Source organism: Capricornis sumatraensis, chromosome 7, assembly GCF_032405125.1.
Source record: "Capricornis sumatraensis isolate serow.1 chromosome 7, serow.2, whole genome shotgun sequence".
NCBI lineage: Eukaryota > Metazoa > Chordata > Mammalia > Artiodactyla > Bovidae > Capricornis > Capricornis sumatraensis.
In genome coordinates, this window is record NC_091075.1 from 98,439,672 (window position 1) to 98,460,332 (window position 20,661).

Sequence of the window (20,661 nt, forward strand, 5' to 3'; positions counted from 1 at the left end):
TAAAAATATCAGGGACATTATACATAATACAAGTAAATATGCTCTATAAACCTTTGGTTTTAGTTAAATATGTAAATGTGTGTGTGTGTACTGGCTCAGCCCTGTAATATGTATTTTATTACTGTTCCTTGAGATAAAACTTGAAAGGTACTGATGGAGTGCAGGCTGCTGCCCAGGGCCTGAGTCTGAGGGAGAGCTTGGGTTCCTTCCTGGTGATCCTGGGCTCTGTCAACAATGCTGAATTGTAGAGAACAAGGTGGAGGGCGAGGAAGAGGAGGAGAAAAGGGACCATGTTTGAGCTCTTTATTCATTCTTCCCCCAAATGTGCTTGAGCAGTTTCTATGACTCCGGTCCAGTACAAAAATCTGAGAATTCAATGATGAACAAAGTCATCAGGCAATCTCAGCACTGGAGAATCCAGAAGGGGAACCAGACGTCAAACAAATAAACATTGCATTAACTATATATGTGATACATGCTGGGTAGGAAAATATGAGAGTAAAAATGATGAGGTCACAAGTTAGACGTGGGAGGCTACAATTAATTATTAAACCAACTTAAAAGGTCTTCAATGATAAGGAAATTTGTTTCATATGGCAAGAAGTCCCAAGGTCAAGAGGCTCTGTGGTGAGTTCAGCTCAGTGCTATCAGGAAGGCCCCAGGCCCTCTTGGGTTATTCCCCGCTGCCCTCTCCAACTTGGCAGCCTGGTACTTGGGGCTGCCCCACCTAGGGTCCCAGGAAGGCGGAACAGCTCTTGCCAAGATAGACAGTCCTCACAGTGCCCCATGGTAACAGGATTATTTTTTCAAGAGTGGGAAAATCTTTCTCAGAAGCTTCTAACCGACTTCTCATTCGTCATCAGTCCAAACTAAATCACATACCCACGTCTGAATGCTGGGAAGGGGGCCGGGGGTGGAGGGGGCATTACTGTGATTGGTTGAGGCTCTTCAGGATGTGCCCTTGAACTTTTCAGGACTGGCTTCTTTGAGGAGTGGATACCTAAATAAAAAGGAGAAGGTGGCAATGGATGTTGGGGAGCCAATCTAGACTCGGCTACAGGAACTCAGGGATGATGTCTCAGGGGAAAAAAAAAAATGACATTTAAAACTGAAGATGAGTAAGAGTCAGCCAGGAGTGAGGAGGATACAACTTCAGGCAGACGGAAATCCTATGTGCAGTCTGACTGTGCCACGTGTTAGAGGTATACATGCAATTTGCTACGTGACCCCCAAAAGTTAAGTGTACCCGTGGAAGCCAGCTCAAACAGCTAAATAACATGATCAAGTTTACAAAGTTTAGACGTCTCAGAGCCAATTGATTTGATTCAAGAGCCTAAAATCTTGATTTCTGCCTCTATGGAGACAATGAGACACCAGAATCCACTTGCCTTTTCCAGAACCTAAAATCTTGATTTCTGCCCCTATGGAGACAATGAAATGCCAGAATCCATTTGCCTTTTCCCTGCCATTGACTGAGGAGCAGCACCTGCTACAGATTGCCTCTGCCAAGTTTCCTCTGGGCCCACTGGTTAGTGCAGAACACATGTTCATGAATAAACCCTCCAGTCCTGGGTGTACCTCTGCCCTGTGGGGTGTCACGGTCCATGCCAAGCTTTGTCACCAGAGTGCTGGGGTGTCAAATCTTGGAGCTGGCTTGAGGTGTGGTAGGGTAAAATGCCCATCTTTGTGTTACATGCAGAGAAGCTCTCCACCAGCTTTGGTGTTTTAGAGAAATTGGTTTCTCCTACTTTTTTTTTCTTGCATGGACTTGCATCCAAGGGACTGAGCTGGGAACAGGTTACTTCTCCTGAACTCAGACTCCCAAGGCTCTGCACACAGGTTCATCTAGCCAGTGTCCTGTTCTCTTGGGATAAATATACTCACTGGAGACTCTGTAGTTGCCCTGGCACTTGACCACCCCATCAGATCACAACATTTGAGATCAATTCAGAGCATCCCTCAGTGCAAGCTGAGCTCTCTCCTATATGCCACCAGATGAAGCCCTTCTGAGGACATGAGAAGAGTACAGCCACCATCTTGGTTCCTGCTCATTTCTCCCTGTCTCTTTGGTTCTGCTCCCTTCCATCTTCTTTCAATCATCCGCATGCTTGCATGTCTCACTACACTGACCTCGTGAGCAATCATTTCAGTTACAGAAGCCAGAACCTTAGTCACTGTGCCCTTCTTTCACTGCAGCGTTCCCAAAGCTTAACCCAAGAAAAATACTACCATTTGCCATTGACATTCTTGCTTTCCAGGGACCAGCATCCTTGATATGTTTACGAAACGGGGCCAGTTGATTCCAACATCGTGTTTCTGCAAACCTCCCTGCAGCTCACAATCCCTTTCTTTACCTCGAAGCTGTTTATTCCTTCTGAGTGAAAGTGAAAGTTGCTAAGTTGCGTCCCATGTACGGACATGACCCCGTGAACGATACAGTCCATGGAATTCTTCAGGCCAGAATACTGGAGTGGCTACCCACTTCAGTATTGCTTCTCCAGGGAGTCTTCCCAACCTAGGGATCAAACCCAGGCCTCCTGCCTTGCAGGCGGATTCTTTATCAGCTGAGCCACCAGGGAAGTCCTTCCTTCTGAGAATTTGCTCTAATTCTGCAGAATAGTGGGTATATGACCACAGCAGTGTGTTGCCTCAAGTGGTAAAGACTTGTTCGCTTGTCTCTCTCCTTTCTTGGACATCAGAGCAGGGACTTTCTATGTTAGCTCTTGTATCTTTGGGATATACATAGTTCAAGTCTTTTCATAAAGCAAAAAGCAACACCCCCCACCTCTCAAATTCTACTCTTTAATCTACTATCTTTTTAATCTACTATCTCAATTTTCTTAAGAAAACAAACAAAAGTCTTCCCTGGTGGTCCAGTGGTTAAGAATTTGCCTTGCAATGCAAGAGTCACTGGTTTGATCCCTGGTCCAGGAATATCCCACATGCCATGGAGCAACTAAGCCTGTGTGCCACAACTCCTGAGCCTGCACTCCAGAGCCCTGGAGCCTCAACTACTCAGGCCAAGCTCTAGAGCCCACGGTCTGCAACGAGAAAAGCCACGGCAATGAGAAGTCCAAGCCTGCAGCAAAGAGTAGTCCCCGCCGTCTGCAACTAGAGAAAGCCTGAGCAGCCACAAGGAGCCACCACAACCAGTAAATAAATAAATAAGTCTTTATTAAACAACAACAAAAAATAAAATAAAACACAAAAACTAGCTGGAGAAGGAAATGGCAACCCACTCCAGTATCCTTGCCTGGAAAATCCCATGGATGGAGGAGACTGGTGAGTTTCAGTCCATGGGGTTGCAAAGAGCCAGGCACGACTGAGCAACTAACACACGCACACAGAGACTTGAGAAACAACCCTGTGGGAACCGATTACTCACATCACACAGTCAGGCCTGGTGCACCTCTGCAAGAGGACCATGGCTTCAAATTTGCCAGATGCCTCCCTGCTGATCGCCAGTGGGGAGACGGATGAGCCTTGTGCCTGTTGACTCACGTGCATTAGGGCAGTTTCCAGGCCCCTCTAGGCAGCAGCCAGAGCCTACACGTGTTCCCCTTTTTGAACTGACCTTCGTCCTTTACCTAGCCCCGCTCATCCTGAGCTTTCCCCGGCTTCTGGCCTTAGCCCCTTCTTCCATCCTTTCTTCCCTAGCTCCCTCCATCCCTTCCTTCTTTCCTCTCTCTCTTCTCATCACTTCTCAGGGTATTCCCTTTCTTCAGAACTGCACTTTATCTCAGCTATCCCTTCCTTCTTGTTGTTCAGTCTCTCAGTAGTGTCCAATGCTTTGCAACCCTGTGGACTGTAGCACACCAGGCTTCCTTGTCCTTCACTATCTCCCAGCGTTTGCTCAAACTCATGTCCATTGAGTCAGTGATGTCATACAGCCCTCTCATCCTCTAACACCCCCTTCTCTTCCTACCTTCAGTCTTTCCCAGGGTCTTTTCCAGTCAGTTGTCTCTTCACATCAGGTGGCCAAAGTATCTCTGCTTTCCATTGCAGTTGTCTATCTGCATTTCTTATCTCCCCTACTTGACTGTAAACACCTGGAGGGCATGGTTCACATCTGATTGTCTCTGCTGAGTCTCACAGCACTCACTGAAAGTCGAAATCCTAGGGATAGAGAGAGTTATGACTTATAACCTAGCAGAATTGTACTTAAGGTTCTGAAATTCTGTAGAAAGAATTTGAAATGTGTTTTTGATTTTCCTTCTGGAATAAAGATAGTTGTTTGGAAAAATAGCACAATTTAGAAATCAGTAACCTACCTAGTTAACAAACAGGTAATGATGAATTTTACTACAAAAGACCAACATATAAATACATTTAATGTTCTGTTTTTATCTGCATGTTCTGAGTTTCAGTCCCGAGTGCACTGACATTCCTCAGTAGTGATTTTTTTTTTCTAGTTATGGGTGTAGCCAGTGCTCTAATTAGGCACCAGGCTACACTGTTTGACATCCCACGTCCTGTGCTATTTCAAAATCCATGGGGAACATTTATCCATCACTTTTTTCCCTCTAATAACCTTTGTGTCCACTCAACTTCAGGCATTCACTGCCACAGTTAGACCTGGAATCGCCTCTAAAGTCACGGACGTACAATATGCGTCTCAGATCAGCTGGGCCCTCTCTGCCCCCAAGGCTTTAGCTCTTTGCCTGTCTTCTCAGCCACAGTGGCTTCAGCAGTGTCCCATGCCATTTCTCTGGTTGTAAGGCTCTAGTGAACACTGCCGTGGACCTCAGCCTCCTCTGGAGGGAAGACCAGACCAGCATGGCCACCCTAACACCCACCTCACGGTGCCTCAGTGGTTCCAGCTCCCAGGTCTGAGCTGACTGTATTGCAGGCAGAGGAACCCCTTCCAGGGCTCTAAAGTGGGCTTTTGTCTAACATTCAGGAATGAATTGTCCAAAGAGACACACATGCGGACAAAGCAAGAGCCTTTATTGGGAAGGGGCACAAGGCGGAGAACAGGAAGCTGGGGGAACCCAGGAGCACTGCTCTGCCACATGGCTTGAAGTCTCAGGTGTAATGGTGATAGGATTAATTTCCAGGTTGTCTTCGGCCAGTCATTCTGACTCAGGGTCCTTCCCTGTGCTCAGCCTAGATGGATGCCAGCGAGAAGGATTCTGGGAGATGGTCGGACACATGGCATCTCCTTTTGACCTTTTCTGAAGTCTTCCAGTTACAGGGTGGTTTATTAGTTTCGTGTTCCTTATCAGGATCTCCTGTCATAAAATAACTCATGCAAATGGTTAGTGTGGTGCCTGGCCAGGCTGGGAACTTTCCCTTAGTATGCTTCCCCTAACAACTGGACCCACAGAAGTTCTGGCTGCCCTGGCAGCTGCCTGGAGGGGCCCCAAACACACCCCAGAGATACAGTAGGATGAATGTCCCGTGGAGCTGATTCTGACCACTGAGAGCCAGGAGCCAGGAAGAAGCCCGCAGGTAATTTCTGACCCTTCCTGCCCACCCAGGAGCTGTTCAGAGATGCAGTGGTTCTCTACTTCTGGCTTCCCAAGCATGACTCAGCAACCAGCTTCATTTTCCAGAGAGGCTGTGGACAGACTGGTAATACATCACCTTGAATCTGCTTTTTCTCCTTCTCTCCCTGATTTCTGTTTCTCACTCCTGTGCCCTTAGGATTACACCCCATTATTACGAATTAGCACAATAGCATCACCTCAGGCTCTGTTTCCTAGAGAACCTGGGCTGAGATAAGCCCTTATACTCTGTGACCCCAACTTTCTACCCTCCAAGCTTATTTGCTCAGTTATTTTCTCTTCATGTGCATTTAACCTTAAAGTGACCTCTAGTTCTCTGGCTCTCATTTTCTTTTTGCTCTGTCTTTACCCTGCTTCTTATTCAGTTTAGCGTGCAGTCCGTTATTTCACACTCTTGATACCTCTCCCCAATGTGGTACCCTAAAGTGGCCAGATGAAGCCCCCTTCTGGAGGAAGCCCTCTTCTCACCTCCTCTTTCTTGTACTTGGACAGTGAACACCCACCATGGAGCAAGGTAAATACAAGCCCTGCTCTCATGGAACTTCAATTCTGGGAAAATGGTAGGATATTAGACTGGTAAAACCATTCTGGAGGTTTCATAATTTCTTCAAATGACGATTATGTACAGCCCACTTGCAATTCTACTTCTGTTGTTGTTCAGTTGCTAAGTCATGTCCAGCTCTTTGCAACCCCATGGACTGCAGACGCCAGGCTTCCCTGTCCTCCGCTGTCTCCCAAAGTTTACACAAACTCGTGTTCGTTGAGTTGGTGATGCTATCTAACCATTTCATTCTCTGCCACCCTTTTCTCCTTTTGCCTTCAGTCTTTCCCAGCATCAGGGTCTTTTCCAATTGGTTCTTCTAATCAGTGGGAAAGACTAGAGATCTCTTGAAGAAAATTAGAGATACCAAGGGAACATTTCATACAAAGATGGGCTCAATAAAGGACAGAACTGATATGGACCTAATAGAAGCAGATGATAGTAAGAAGTGGCAAGAATACACAGAAGAACTGTACAAAGAAGAGCTTCATGACCCAGATAATCACGATGGTGTGATCACTCATCTAGAGCCAGACATCCTGGAATGTGAAGTCAAATGGGCCTTAGAAAGCATCACTATGAACAAAGCTAGTGGATGTGATGGAATTCCAGTTGAGCTGTTTCAAATCCTGAAAGATGATGCTGTGAAAGTGCTGCACTCAATATGCCAGCAAATTTGGAAAACTCAGCAGTGGCCACAGGACTGGAAAAGGTCAGTTTTCATTCCAATCCCAAAGAAAGGCAATACCAAAGAATGCTCAAACTACTGCACAATTGCACTCATCTCACATGCTAGTAAAGTAATGCTCAAAACTCTCCAAGCCAAGCTTCAGCAATACTTGGACCATGAACTTCCAGATGTTCAAGCTGGTTTTAGAAAAGGCAGAGGAACCAGAGATCAAATTGCCAACATCCACTGGATCATGGAAAAAGCAAGAGAGTTCCAGAAAAACATCTATTTCTGCTTTATTGACTATGCCAAAGCCTTTGACTGTGTGAATCACAATAAACTGTGGAAAATTCTGAAAGAGATGGAAATACCAGACCACCTGACCTGCCTCTTGAGAAATCTGTATGCAGGCCAGGAAGCAACAGTTAGAACTGGACATGGAACAACAGACTGGTTCCAAATAGGAAAAGGAGTACGTCAAGACTGTATATTGTCACCCTGCTTATTTAACTTCTATGCAGAGTACATCATGAGAAATGCTGGACTGGAAGAAACACAAGCTGGAATCAAGATTGCCGGGAGAAATCTCAATAACCTCAGATATGCAGATGACACCACCCTTATGGCAGAAAGCGAAAAGGAACTCAAAAGCCTCTTGATGAAAGTGAAAGTGGAGAGTGAAAAAGTTGGCTTAAAGCTCAACTTTCAGAAAACAAAGAACATGGCATCCGGTCCCATCATTTCATAGGAAATAGATGGGAAAACAGTGGAAACAGTGTCAGACTTTATTTTTGGGGGCTCCAAAATCACTGCAGATGGTGACTGCAGCCATGACATTAAAAGACACTTACTCCTTGGAAGAAAAGTTATGACCAACCTAGATAGCATATTCAAAAACAGAGACATTACTTTGCCAACTAAGGTCCGTCTAGTCAAGGCAATGGTTTTTCCAGTGGTCATGCATGGATGTGAGAGTCGGACTGTGAAGAAGGCTGAGTGCCGAAGAATTGATGCGTTTGAACTGTGGTGTTGGAGAAGACTCTTGAGAGTCCCTTGGACTGCAAGGAGATCCAACCAATCCATTCTGAAGGAGATCAATCCTGGGATTTCTTTGGAAGGAATGATGCTAAAGCTGAAACTCCAGTACTTTGGCCACCTCATGAGAAGAGTTGACTCATTGGAAAAGACTCTGATGTTGGGAGGGATTGGGGCAGGAGGAGAAGGGGACGACAGAGGATGAGATGGCTGGATGGCATCACTGACTCGATGGACGTGAGTCTAAGTGAACTCCGGGAGATGGTGATGGACAGGGAGGCCTGGCGTGCTGCGATTCATGGGGTTGCAAAGAGTCGGACACGACTGAGTGACTGAACTGAACTGAACTGAATCAAGTGGCCAAAGTATCAGAGCTTCAGCTTCAGCATCTGTCCTTCCAATGAATATTCAGAGTTGATTTTCTTTAGGATTGACTGGTTTGATCTCCTTGCAGTCCAAGGGACTCTCAAGAGTCTTCTCCAGCACCACAATTCGAAAGCATCATTTCTTTGGTCCTAGGAACTAAAGTCTCTCTCACCTTATGGCTAATAATTTCTCTCACCTTAAGCAAGGACTTCTTCCATTATATCATATACTGTGTCCGACTCTTTGCAACTCCATGGACTGTAGCCTGCCAGACTCCTCTGTCTATGAAATTCTCCAGGCAAGAATACTAGAGTGGGTAGCCATTCCATTTTCCAGAGGATCTTCCCCACCTGGGGATCAAACCCGTCTCCTGAACTTCAGGCAGCTTCTTTACAGTATGAGCCACCAGGGAAGCCCTATATTATATATAGCTCTTCCTTAAATTCCCTCAGTTATTTCTTTGACCCTCAGTGTATCAGTTTCTTAAAGCTGCTGTAACAAATTATCACAAAGGCAGTGCTTTAAACCAAGTAACAACACACACTTATTTTCTTATAGTTCTTGAGGTCAGAACTCTGAAATGGGTCTCACTAGGCCAAAATCAGGTGTTATCAAGATTGTGTTCTTTCTGGAGATTGTGGGGGAGAATCTGTTGTCCTTCCCACTTGAGGCTTTTGGAAGTTTCTACATTTCTTGGCTCATGGTCCCCTCCATCTTCAAAGCCAGCAGCTTAGCATCTTCAAATCTGTCTCTGACTCTGACCCTCCTGATTCCCTCTTTCACTTATAAGGGCCCTTGTCATTACATGCAACTCACCCAGGTTATCCAGGATGACCTCCTCATCTTGAGATCCCTCCCTTAGTCACATCTGCAATGTCCTTTTGTGCCTGTATAATATCTTCCTAGGTTCTAGAATATGAACTTTTGGGAGAGCTGTTCTTTTGTCTACCACACTCAGTAATCTTGCTTCCCACAACCCTTCCGAATGTACTTTTCCTGAAATCACCAGTTTCTATTTTCCTTAGAAATATGTGGGTCTTAGTTGACCTCTCAGCAGCATTGGATGCAGGTACTTCTCACAGCAGTGGCCTCCAGGAATACATTTTCTCTGGAGTTTCTCTCCTTCTTCACAAGAGAAGACTCTCCTTCCTAGTCTCCCTTGCCAACAACTCTGTTTCTAACCATAAATATTGAAAGTCCTTGCTGCCCTTAGTAAGGTTGTCTTTCCTCTTTGTGGGTGACTGACTTCTTAAAAATAGTGCCCCCTTTCAGTTCTGCAGTGAAAATGGAGAGAAGTGAAGAGAGCCCCTCATTTCCATCCCCTTCTGCCTGCTGATGACTCCCGAATCTGCATTTCCAGTTCCCACTTCTCTTATGTGAGCCAGAACGGATTGTTTAGCTGCCTTTATGAGACTTCCACCCAGATACTAGTCACCCAATATCAACATGCCCAAAAATAAAGGAACATCTCGTCCCCAAGAGCTAATGACTCCTTTAGTGTCTCTTTCATGAATAAGCCATTTTCCAGTTAGATCTCTTAGTTTGAAATTCAGGGAGTCATCCCTGTCTCTGTCTCTCTCTCACTCTCCATAAAAGATTTATCATGAGGTCCTGACAGTTCTGCCACACACCTCTCTCTGAGGTTAGGAGGCTCCCTCCATCACCACCATCAGCATCTTCTCTTGCCTAAGTTGCCGTGGGAGGCACCTTGTCATCTCTGAGTGGCCATTCCTGCTCCCACACCAGCCCCCAGCCCATCCCCTGCACTTCTGTCAAAGTGATCTTTTCAGAACATAAAGCAGATTTTTGTCACTTCTCTGCTCAAAGCCCATTAATCTAATAGGCATGTAGCCACAGTGCTTAGGGCCATATGTGAGCAAGGACCTGTGGAATCGTATGGGACCTAAAAAAAAAACCAACTCATTGCCACACCCCTGCCCCGCCATGCTAAGAGGAAAATACAGAATGTTGAATTAAATATCTACAAAACATGACATTATGCTAACTAGCAACTCAAGTGTATATGTGAATATATGTGTATATTTATATGTATATGCATATAAATGTATAATCAATTTTAAGTGAGAAAACACAAGGAATAATTTAGCCATATAAAAGCGCAACTTAATTTTTAATATATAATTATATTTATTTATCTATTTATCTGTTTGTTTATTTATTTTTGACAGTGCTGGGTCTTCCTTACTGTGTGGGCTTGTCTCTGGTTGTGGAGAGCAGAGGCTACTCTTCATTATGTTGCTCTAGGGAGCACAGCCTTCAGTACTTGTGGTGCATGGGCTTAGTTGCCCCAAGGTGTGTGTAATCTTCCCAGACCAAGGATTGAACCTGTAACTCTGCGATGACAGACAGATTCTTTAAAAAAAAAAAGGAAAACATATTTATTTGTTTTTGCCTGAGCTGGGTCTTTGTTGTCGTTCTCAGGCTTCTCTCTAGTTGCTGGAAGCAGGGGGCCACTCTCTAGTTGCATTGTGCGGTTTCTCCTTGCAGCGGCTTCTCTTATTGTGGAGCACGGGCCCTAGGACACATGGGCTTCAGGGGCGGTGGCTCTCAGGGTCTAGAGCACAGGCTCAATAGTTGTGGCTCACAGGCTTAGATGTCCTGCGTCATGAGCGATCTTCTCGGATCAGGGATCAAACTCACATCTCCTGCATTGGCAGGCAGATTCTTTACCACTGAACAAGCCCCAAAACTCAACTTTAAAAATAATCACTAACTTTTTAATATTTTTTTCAAAAAAAATCTGCATTTTGAATCAGATGCCAATATATTTACTTAATATGCTCTGAAAGTGGATCATCTAAAAGTCGGAGTGAATAGGGCCTATAAAAATCCCAAAACATTATCCCCAGGTCCTTCCCCTGCTCTTATCTTAAAGCCCCAAATCTTTAACTTGGCTTTGCAGCAGGTCAGGCTGTATTTTGTAGCTTGCCTTGGGAGATATCCATATTGGAGGAATACACTGGCTTCTTAGGCTGCCCTAGACCACGGCATCTGATCCCCTGAGGAGCTTGGTAATGCAGGTTCTGACTCAGCAGGTCTGGGAGGGGTCTGAGATGCTGCATGGCATTTCTCGTAAACTCCTAGGTGACACCACTGCTGCTGGTCGATGAATCCCACTTAGAGCGGCAAGACCCCTGAGCACAGCCTGCCCTCCTTTGGTGGCCACTCTAGTAATGCTATTATTACTCTCACTCAGACCTCTGAAGGCTAATTGGTTTGGAGATTCAAGGGCTAAGACATGTTTATCAGTTTAGTTCAGTTGCTCAGTCGTGTCTGACTCTTTGCGACCCCATGAATTGCAGCACGCCAGGCCTCTGTCCATCACCAACTCCCAGAGTTCACTCAGATTCACATTCATCGAGTCAGTGATGCCATCCAGCCATCTCGTCCTGGGTCGTCCCCTTCTCCTCCTGCCCTCAATCCCTCCAAGCATCAAAGTCTTTTCCAATGAGTCAACCCTTCGCATGAGGTGGCCAAAGTACTGGAATTTCAGCTTTAGCATCATTCCTTCCAAAGAAATCCCAGGGCTGATTCTCCTTCCGAATGGATTGGTTGGATCTCCTTGCAGTCCAAGGGACTCTCAAGAGTCTTCTCCAACACCACAGTTCAAAAGCATCAATTCTTCGGCGCTCAGCCTTCTTCACAGTCCAACTCTCACATCCATACATGACCACTGGAAAAACCATAACCTTGACTAGACAGACCTTAGTCCGCAAAGTAATGTCTCTGCTTTTGAATATGCTATCTAGGTTGGTCATAACTTTCCTTCCAAGGAGTCAGCGTCTTTTAATTTCATGGCTGCAGTCACCATCTGCAGTGATTTTGGAGCTCCAAAAAATAAAGTCTGACACTGTTTCGGAAAATTCTTGTGGAAGAAGATGATATTAAAGATTCAAAGATGAGAGACCATGGTGCTTTCCTATATGAGATGTTGGAGCTGAGTGCGAGGGGAGGAATACAGGGGAAGCAAATACACTTACCTGGGTCTGTGCTTGTCCTCTGGACACCCACACAGTCCTGGGTTTGCCCCTAAGCCTGTTTCCTTAACATTAGAATCTTGTTGAGGCTTTGCCTGTGTCATCTTATGTTTATATATCTCTTTTAAGATTAAACTGTAAACTTCTGTGTGGCCCAGATGAGTTCTTCATGTAATCATTCAATGGAAGTCCATTCATAAAAAAATAACATCAAATACCCTTTTAAGCATTACTTCTAGCCAGAAGGCGACACTGTTCTGGATTGTTGAGAAATCATTCAATCCCATAGGACAACCTTGGGTACAGTAACTAGAGATGGGCTAGCTGTCTTAGACTCAGATGCCATACACCCAACAAATGGAAATAGCACATAGCAACAATTCTATAAATGGCAACCCTACCTATAAATTGAAAAAAGAACACCCATGCTTATCTAGCAACAGCCAGGCTAGCATAAGCTGTTTAATACTACCCGAGTTTTGTTTTGGTTTGTTTCATTTGTTGTTTACTATGTTGTTATACACTAACCGTATTAGAAGTGGTGACCATTTTGCTTCCAAAGTAATTAAAGAGAGATGAAGATAACTTGAGTGTTATCATTGCTTTTCACTTGGCTCTTTTAGAGTATTGTGCCATTGGATATGGGCTATTATTTGCTCACCGTGTCATTTAAACAGCAGAAACCTGGCTTGAACTATATTTATCTTTCCACATAACCATTCAAGAGGAACCAAATCCATTAGGACTTCAGTAGAGATATAAAGTTGTCCTTTTCCCAAACTCAGACTGTCTGTAACCGATACTTCCTCTCAGAAAGTCCTCCAGACACGAAAGGTTTCATTTACTCAGTCAGCAATAATATTTCCCTGAAATAAGGGGAATTGAGAATCCCTGTATTTCAATGGGTCAAATTGTTTTTCAGATCTATGTAAACAGTGTACCACTAAGTGAGCTCATTTGACGCCATCATGCCAGGTAGAACCATCTGCTCAAAGACAGCAAATAATAAATCATCTTCAGGCCTGTATTAAGCCAGCACGTTGCATGAAGAAGCCAGCAAAATAAGACTACATAGTCTGCTGCCTTAGCACATGGTCAGATGTCACTGTTTATTATGATCTGGCCGATTGGGATCACCACAGAAAAACCTAAGCTATGTCATCCTCTCCTTTTCTCTGCCTATGCTATTTGTTACTGACTTGGCAATTTACATGTGTAGTTTTCCTTTAGAGACTCGAATCGGGAGTAAACCACCAATGTAATGGTCACTGTGGTCCATTTAAAATAGGGTCTTATATTTGTCCTTATTTCTGCTTCATTTTATAAAGGCCAAGAGTCTGTTAACTATTTATCAGAGGCTCACCAGAGGATGCACAATATCTTCTAAGCCAGATACTCACAAACATTCCTAGTGTCTCTAACACAGAGTGGGTGGTCAATAATAAGTTCTTTTTTTTTTTTTTTAATGTTGATGTGGACCATTTTAAAGCCTTTATTGAATTTGCTACAACATTGCTTCTGTTTTATGTTTTGTGTGTTTTTTTGGCCCCAAGGCATGTGGGATGTTAGTTTCCCAACTAAGAATCAAACCCACGCCCCACTGCATTGGAAGGTGAAGTCTTACCCAGTGGATCAGCAGGGAAGTCCTGATAATTAGTTCTTGAGTGGATGTATACATGTTGCTAGGCTACTTACACGTAAGACCAGAGGTGAAAGCAACTTTGTTTTTGGCAATTTAATAAAAGTGAAAATGTTTGGGGATCAGTTTCTTTTTTAACTATAGATTTTTATTAGAAATTCTGCAACTGTGATGAAGAGTTATTTTCTTTTTCTCCATCACTGAATGGCTCCTTTATTGAGGGAACATTTCAGAAAGTACATAATTAGCACACTCTCCAGGAGATGATTGTAATGACTCGCCCTTGAACAGATTTTCCGTAGGAGTTGAGGCTCCCTGGTGCTGGGAGAAGAAGGCTTTGAGGGACTCACAGGAGGAAGAATGGACGTCAGAGTTTGGCCTCAGGCCAGAAAGTCAATATCCGGTTACAGTTGCAGACTCCTGGCAAAGCAGAAGCAGCGTTGCCCTTGAGGAGAGAAGAGGTTTAGAGGGATGAAGTAGAGAAGGGGGCTGCTGTCCAGATCCATATAAATGGTTCACTTTCTGCCTCTGCACCCAGCCTACACACTAGCCAGAGGGAAGTTCTCTAAGCAGTGAGAGGGCAGTGGGTCTGAAACTTCTTCTGAGTCCTTGTTTATCTAAGTCAGTGGTTCTCACATTTTTAGTCTCAGAAGACTTTAACAGTCTTAAAATTATTGAGGCTCCCAGCATATTTTTGTTTATGTGGATTATATCTATCAATATTTATCATATTCAAAATTAAAACTGAGAAATGGTTATAAGCATTTATCTTAAAGTAACTACTATGCAGTCATTAAATATTAACACAAATGACATCATTTTATGAGAAATAACTACTTATAAAAGAATCGTGAAGAGAAGCATTGTTTTATGGTTTTGCTAATCTTCTTTATATTTGGCTTAATAGAAGATAGCTGGATTTGCATATCCACTTCTCCGTTCAACCTGTTGTTACACAGCATACTGTGTAGTGCCTGGGAAAGGGCACTGGATGGGAATGAAAAAGGCAAATAAAGGCTCCATATTTTCATAATAATATTTCTGATCTGTGACTCCCTGAAAAGCTCTTGGGAACTCCCATAGGTCTCCAGGCCACACTTTGAGAACCACGATTCTAATTTCTAATCCTCATGCTCTTTTATATGTCATGGATAGTTTTAAAGGCATCTTACCACAGTGGTTGCCTTTGACTTCCCAAGCACAGGCTTAAAATAACTGGGTGGAAAAAAAAAAAAAAAACAGACCTGTGAATTACTCAGCTCTGGGGTGCTATCTCAATGTCCAAGTATAAGTAAGTGAATGAATGAATACATGAGTGAAATAATGAAACTCTTCCTCAATTTTAGTACTTTCATTTTCTTGATCTTGACATTAGATTATAGTCCCCATCATGAAGCTGGATTTTGTTGTTAATGTTTAGTCACTAAGTCGTGTCCAACTCTTTGTGATCCCATGAACTGTAGCCCACCAGGCTCCTCTGTCCATGGAATTTTCCAGGCAAGAATACTGGAGTGGGTTGCCGTTTCCTTCTCCAGGGGATCTTCCCAACCCAGGGATCAAACCCACATCTCCTGCAGTGTCAGGCAGACTCTTTACCTTGGAGCCATTGGACAAGCCCAAAGCTGGATTAGCTGCAATCAATCTGAGTTTAATAGAGATTAGACAGATTTTTGCCTTTTTGTATGATCTTTTACCACTTGCTCCTAAATCTTATAAAATATGGAGGGAAAACTGCCACATGCTGGGCTTCCAGGCAGCTCTAATCATTCATTCAGCCAAATCATTCCCTGACTAAATCATTCAGCCAACAGACTTTCATTCAACTCCAGAGATTCAAAATTTTAAAAAGGCCAGGTCTCTATAGTCTAGAAGTTCACAGTCAAATAGAAAATGCTGTGACTTTATAATTCATGTGTGTTTTTATTCAGTATGCTCTAATCCATTCAACAACTATTTGGGGGACACTTACTAGGTGCCGTAATTAAAGCAGGTGGGAAAAAGAGTCATTTCCTGTCTTAGAAATTCAATCAACTGGGACTGCAAACCCACATAGGTATTTAAAATATAAAATATTGTGACTTATCATAATAAAAATCAGTGTAAGACTCCATAAGAACTTGGAGGAGAAAGTGAATATTTGGCTAGGGAAGTTAAGGAAGATTTCTGACTTGACAAAAGGCCAAGAAACAGAAACATTGATTCTGTGATCTGAAAGAACCAGGTTCCAGTGCTACTTCCATGTCATTCTAACCTCTCTCAGCCTAACTCACAAGGTGGTGAATACTAAGGGGATTACGTCTGTGTAATACCCAGGACAGTGTTGATCATCATAGGGAAGTGAAGGTTTTGTTTAGGTGGAAATTAATCAGAAACACATTCTAGGTAAGGAACAATACACATGCAAAAGCTAGTGTGTCCTGGAAACAAATGAAATAAAATTGATAAAGTGGTCAAATAAAAGGACCACGGGTTCTTATTGAGGTAAGAGCAGGATTTTCATTTCTTTCATTTGTTCATAAATATCATCCCTTGCACCAACTGCTGCTTCTGCTGCTGCTAAGTCGCTTCAGTCGTGTCCAACTCTGTGCAACTCCATAGACGGCAGCCCACCAGGCTCCCTCGTCCCTGGGATTCTCCAGGCAAGAACACTGGAGTGGGTTGCCATTTCCTTCTCCAGTGCATGAAAGTGAGAAGTGAAAGGGAAGTCGCTCAGTCGTGTCCAACTCTTCGAGACCCCATGGGCTGCAGCCTCCCAGGCTCCTCCATCCATGGGATTTTCCAGGCAAGAGTATTGGAGTGGGGTGCCATTGCCTTCTCCGTGCACCAACTACAAATAAAAATATAAAAGCCTTTGGGAGGGAGGTGGGAGGGGGGTTCACATTTGGGAACACATGTACACCCGTGGTGGATTCATGTCAATGTATAGCAAAACCAATACAGTATTGTAAAGTAAAATAAAGTAAAAATAAAAAAAATTTTTTAAATGAAGAAAGAAAAAAAAAGCCTTTGGTAAGTAAATCAAGATAATGAAAAAAGACAGATAGCAGCTTTCTGAGAATAAGTCTGGGTAACATTTCACAGTTTTTAATCAAAAAGTGAGTTTGCATGGAAATGGGCTTTCCAGTGAGCTGGAGGTAAAGATGTGACTCAGAGACTCCTGACACTTATTGTCATTTCTCCCCAAGAAGGAGGTCGTGGCTTTGTCAATCTTGAGTTTGGATCAAAAACCAGAAGAGGGCTTCCCTGGAGATCCAGTGGTGAAGACTCTGCACTTCCAGTGCAGGGAACATGGGTCCCATCCCTGTACTGGGAACTAAGATTGCACATGCCTTGTAGCTGGGGCAAAAAAAAAAAAAAAAAAAAAAAAAACAGAAAAAAGCCTGAACGTCACATTTGTAAACATTCTCTTAAACAGAAGACCAGAGATTGTGAATTCTTCAAGGGTGGTGCTGTAAGATTACACATGAAAGTGCAGTGGTGGCACTTTTTCTAGATCCAAGACACCTTTGCCAAGCAGGGGCAGAGCCACGGAAGCAGCTGATCCCACCAGAGATGCTAGCAGCTGGGAGAAGGTAGGCTGTGTGGCCACTTTGCTTCCCATGAAATCTGGTATTTGTATTAGCTCCCCAGGGCTGACTTTAAAAACTCCACAGACCAGGTGGTTAAAAGAAAAGAACTATATTATCCCACAAAATCAGTCCTGAATATTCATTGGAAGGACTGATGCCAAAGTTGAAGCTCCAATACTCTGGCCACCTGATGCAAAGAACTGACTCATTGGAAAAGATCCTGATGCTGGGAAAGATTGAAGGCAGGAGGAGAAGGGGATGACAGGGGATGAGATAGTTGGATGGCATCACCAACTTGATGGACATGAGTTGGAGCAGGCTCCGGGAGTTGGTGATGGACAGGGAAGCCTGACATGCTGCAGTCCATGGCGTTGCAAAGAGTCACAACTGAGTGACTGAACTGACTTGTCCCTTCCTTCTTTACCTCTTGGGTTGCCGTTGATCCTTGGCATTCCTTGTCTTGTAGCTACAGGCCTCCATCATCAGGTAGCATTCTCCCTTTGTGACTCTTGTCCAAATTTCCCCTTTTGATAAGGACTTAAGTTATATTGGACTAGAAAGTGAAAGTGAAGTCGCTCAGTCGTGTCCGACTCTTTGTGACCCCATGGACTGTAACCTGTCAGGCTCCTCTGTCCATGGGATTTTCCAGGCAATAGCACTGGAGTGGGTTGCCATTTCCTTCTCCAGTGGATCTTCCCGACCCAGGGATCGAACCCAGGTCTCCCGCATTGTAGACAGACGCTTTACCGTCTGAGCCACCACCCACTCTAATGGCCTCATCTTAACTTGATCCCATCGGCAAAGACCAATTTCCACATACAGTCACATTCCCAGGTACCAGGGATTAGGACTTCAATATATATTTTTGGTGGGATAATTATGAGTTAATTGGGGAACCGAATCTAACAGTGTGTGTTGGTGGTGGAGGTGGGAGGAGTGAGACAGAGTCCCTCTTTTTTTTTTTTTCTTTTTTAAACACTTCTTATTGTGATAAAAGTTAGATAATATAAAATATACTGTTTTAACTACATTTAACCATATAGCTCAATGGCACTAAGTACATTCACACTGCTGTGCAACCTCACCATCATCCATCTCCCAAATTTGTCACCTTCCTAAACTGAAACTCTGTCCCCATTAAACACTAACTCTCCAAGCCCTCTCCCTACCCTGGTCCCTGGCATCTTCCAAGGTACCTTCTGACTCTATAAATTTAACTATTCTAGGTATGTCATATAAGTGCAGACTCTCTCTTTCACTCAGCCAACACCCACATAAAATAATGCAGAGTCATAAAACCCATATAACAGAGTGCCTTTTACTCACAATGTTTAAAGTCAATTTAGGTATAATTTGTGAAGTGAGAACTAATTTTCTCTGTCTAGAAGACAAATTTGAGCCCAGCTCTGAGCTATCAAGGTATTTGCACATAACCATTTAGGAACTGAGCAGATACTGATGTTTCTAAGTAACAAAGTGATAAGATTCGTGTTCTAAAAAAGGTTGCTCTGGTGATAGTATGAGTAGTGAATGGTCCAGGGCAGAAATTAAAGGCAGAAATAGTAATTAGAAAATCACTGTAAGAGTCTAGAGAAAGAAGCTGCCTGGGGATATGGTGTCTATGGTAGTGGAAAGGCATGCTGGACCAAGCAGTGTCCAGAAAGAGGAGAGGCAGGAGTGATCAGGACATTCTGAGTGACCTGTTGGATGTAACTAGTGAGAAAAAGACTTGAGATTGACTCTGAGGTGATGAGCTTGGCTAAGTGGGGAGTCCATGTCATCATTAATGGGTGTGGAAAGCACAGGAGAAAATGTAGATTTTCTCAGAGGTAATGTGAATAACAATGCACTACAGAGGATGCTTGGAGAAGACAATGGCACCCCACTCCAGTACTCTTGCCTGGCAAATCCCATGGACGGAGGAGCCTGGGAGGCTGCAGTCCATGGGATCGCTAAGAGTCAGACATGACTGAGTGACTTCACTTTCATTTTCGTGCACTGGAGAAGGAAATGGCAACCCACTCCAGTGTTCTTGCCTGGAGAATCCCAGGGACAGGCGGGCCTGGTGGGCTGCCGTCCATGGGGTCGCACAGAGTCGGACACGACTGAAGTGACTTAGCAGCAGCAGCAGCAGCAGCATGGAGGATGCTATACAGGGATAACAAAGGCATGAATGGTATGAAATATACTTATGAAAAACTGCCCTTGATCTGGACAGTTGTACACGGACACTGAGGTGCACTGTCTTCTACTTACGGCACACTCAAAATGTCCCAGAGGGACTTCCCTGGAGGTCCAGTGGTTAAGACTCTGTGTTTCCAATGCAAGGGACACAAGTTTGATCCCTGGCAGGGGAACTAAGATCCCAAGTGCTGCTGCGAGGTGTGGCCAAAAACAAATCAATTAGTAAATAAACATAAATTAACAAAAAAGAAGAAATGAGAAGATTCTGAATGGAAAAATATTCCTATTTTTTCTAAAAGGCCCAAAGGATCAATTGGTCCCCTCTACTATCAGCTTGCTCATCCTCCCACAACCAGTCCTGTATTCCCTACCTGGGTGGGCAGGACCATCTTCTCCTGTCTTTTAAGCCATGAATCTTTCCCTTTTTTCATGAGTCCTTCTCTCTAGATCCTCATATCTAGTCATCAGATCTTGCCCATTCCATCTTATAAATCTCTTGAATCAACCTGGCCTCTTCATTTCTATGGCCTCTGCTTTGCTGAAAGTCCTAGACTTGTCCCATTTACTTTATTATCATAGCACCTTCCTAAGTCAATCCACGAGTGCACTTGAACTCACTCCAGCGATAACTGCCAAAGTGCTCTTGGCAGAATGCAAGTCAGATCGTATTGCTCTGAGACTTAGCAGGCCCATATTACTGAGACTTAGCTTATCCACACCAAGAGCTTTCCCTGCCCCCTGCCTCACAGCCTGCCAGACAAAGTCCAAACTGTCACATGACCTACAAAGTGTTGGATGTTTTTGCTCCTGCATATCAACTTTGTCTCCTCCTATAGTTCCTTCTCAGTACATTTTAGCCTATTCAAGAATTGTGGAATTAAACTCTCGGAACACTTCTTGCTTCTTCTTTGGATGGCGTTTCCTCCACCTGGGAGTCCTTCCCCACTGGCTCCCCTGGCATCACCTTTTTCATACTCTCCCTGACACTTCCAAACATAAATCATCTTCCTCTCTTTCTCTCTCCTGCTTCTGTATCCTCACATACTTTCCCTGTTCCACTTACAACAACACTGTGTGTTGTTTGTTTATTTGTTTGTTTTGGCCTCCTAGCATGTAGGATCTTAATTGCCCCATCAGGGATCGAACCTGAGC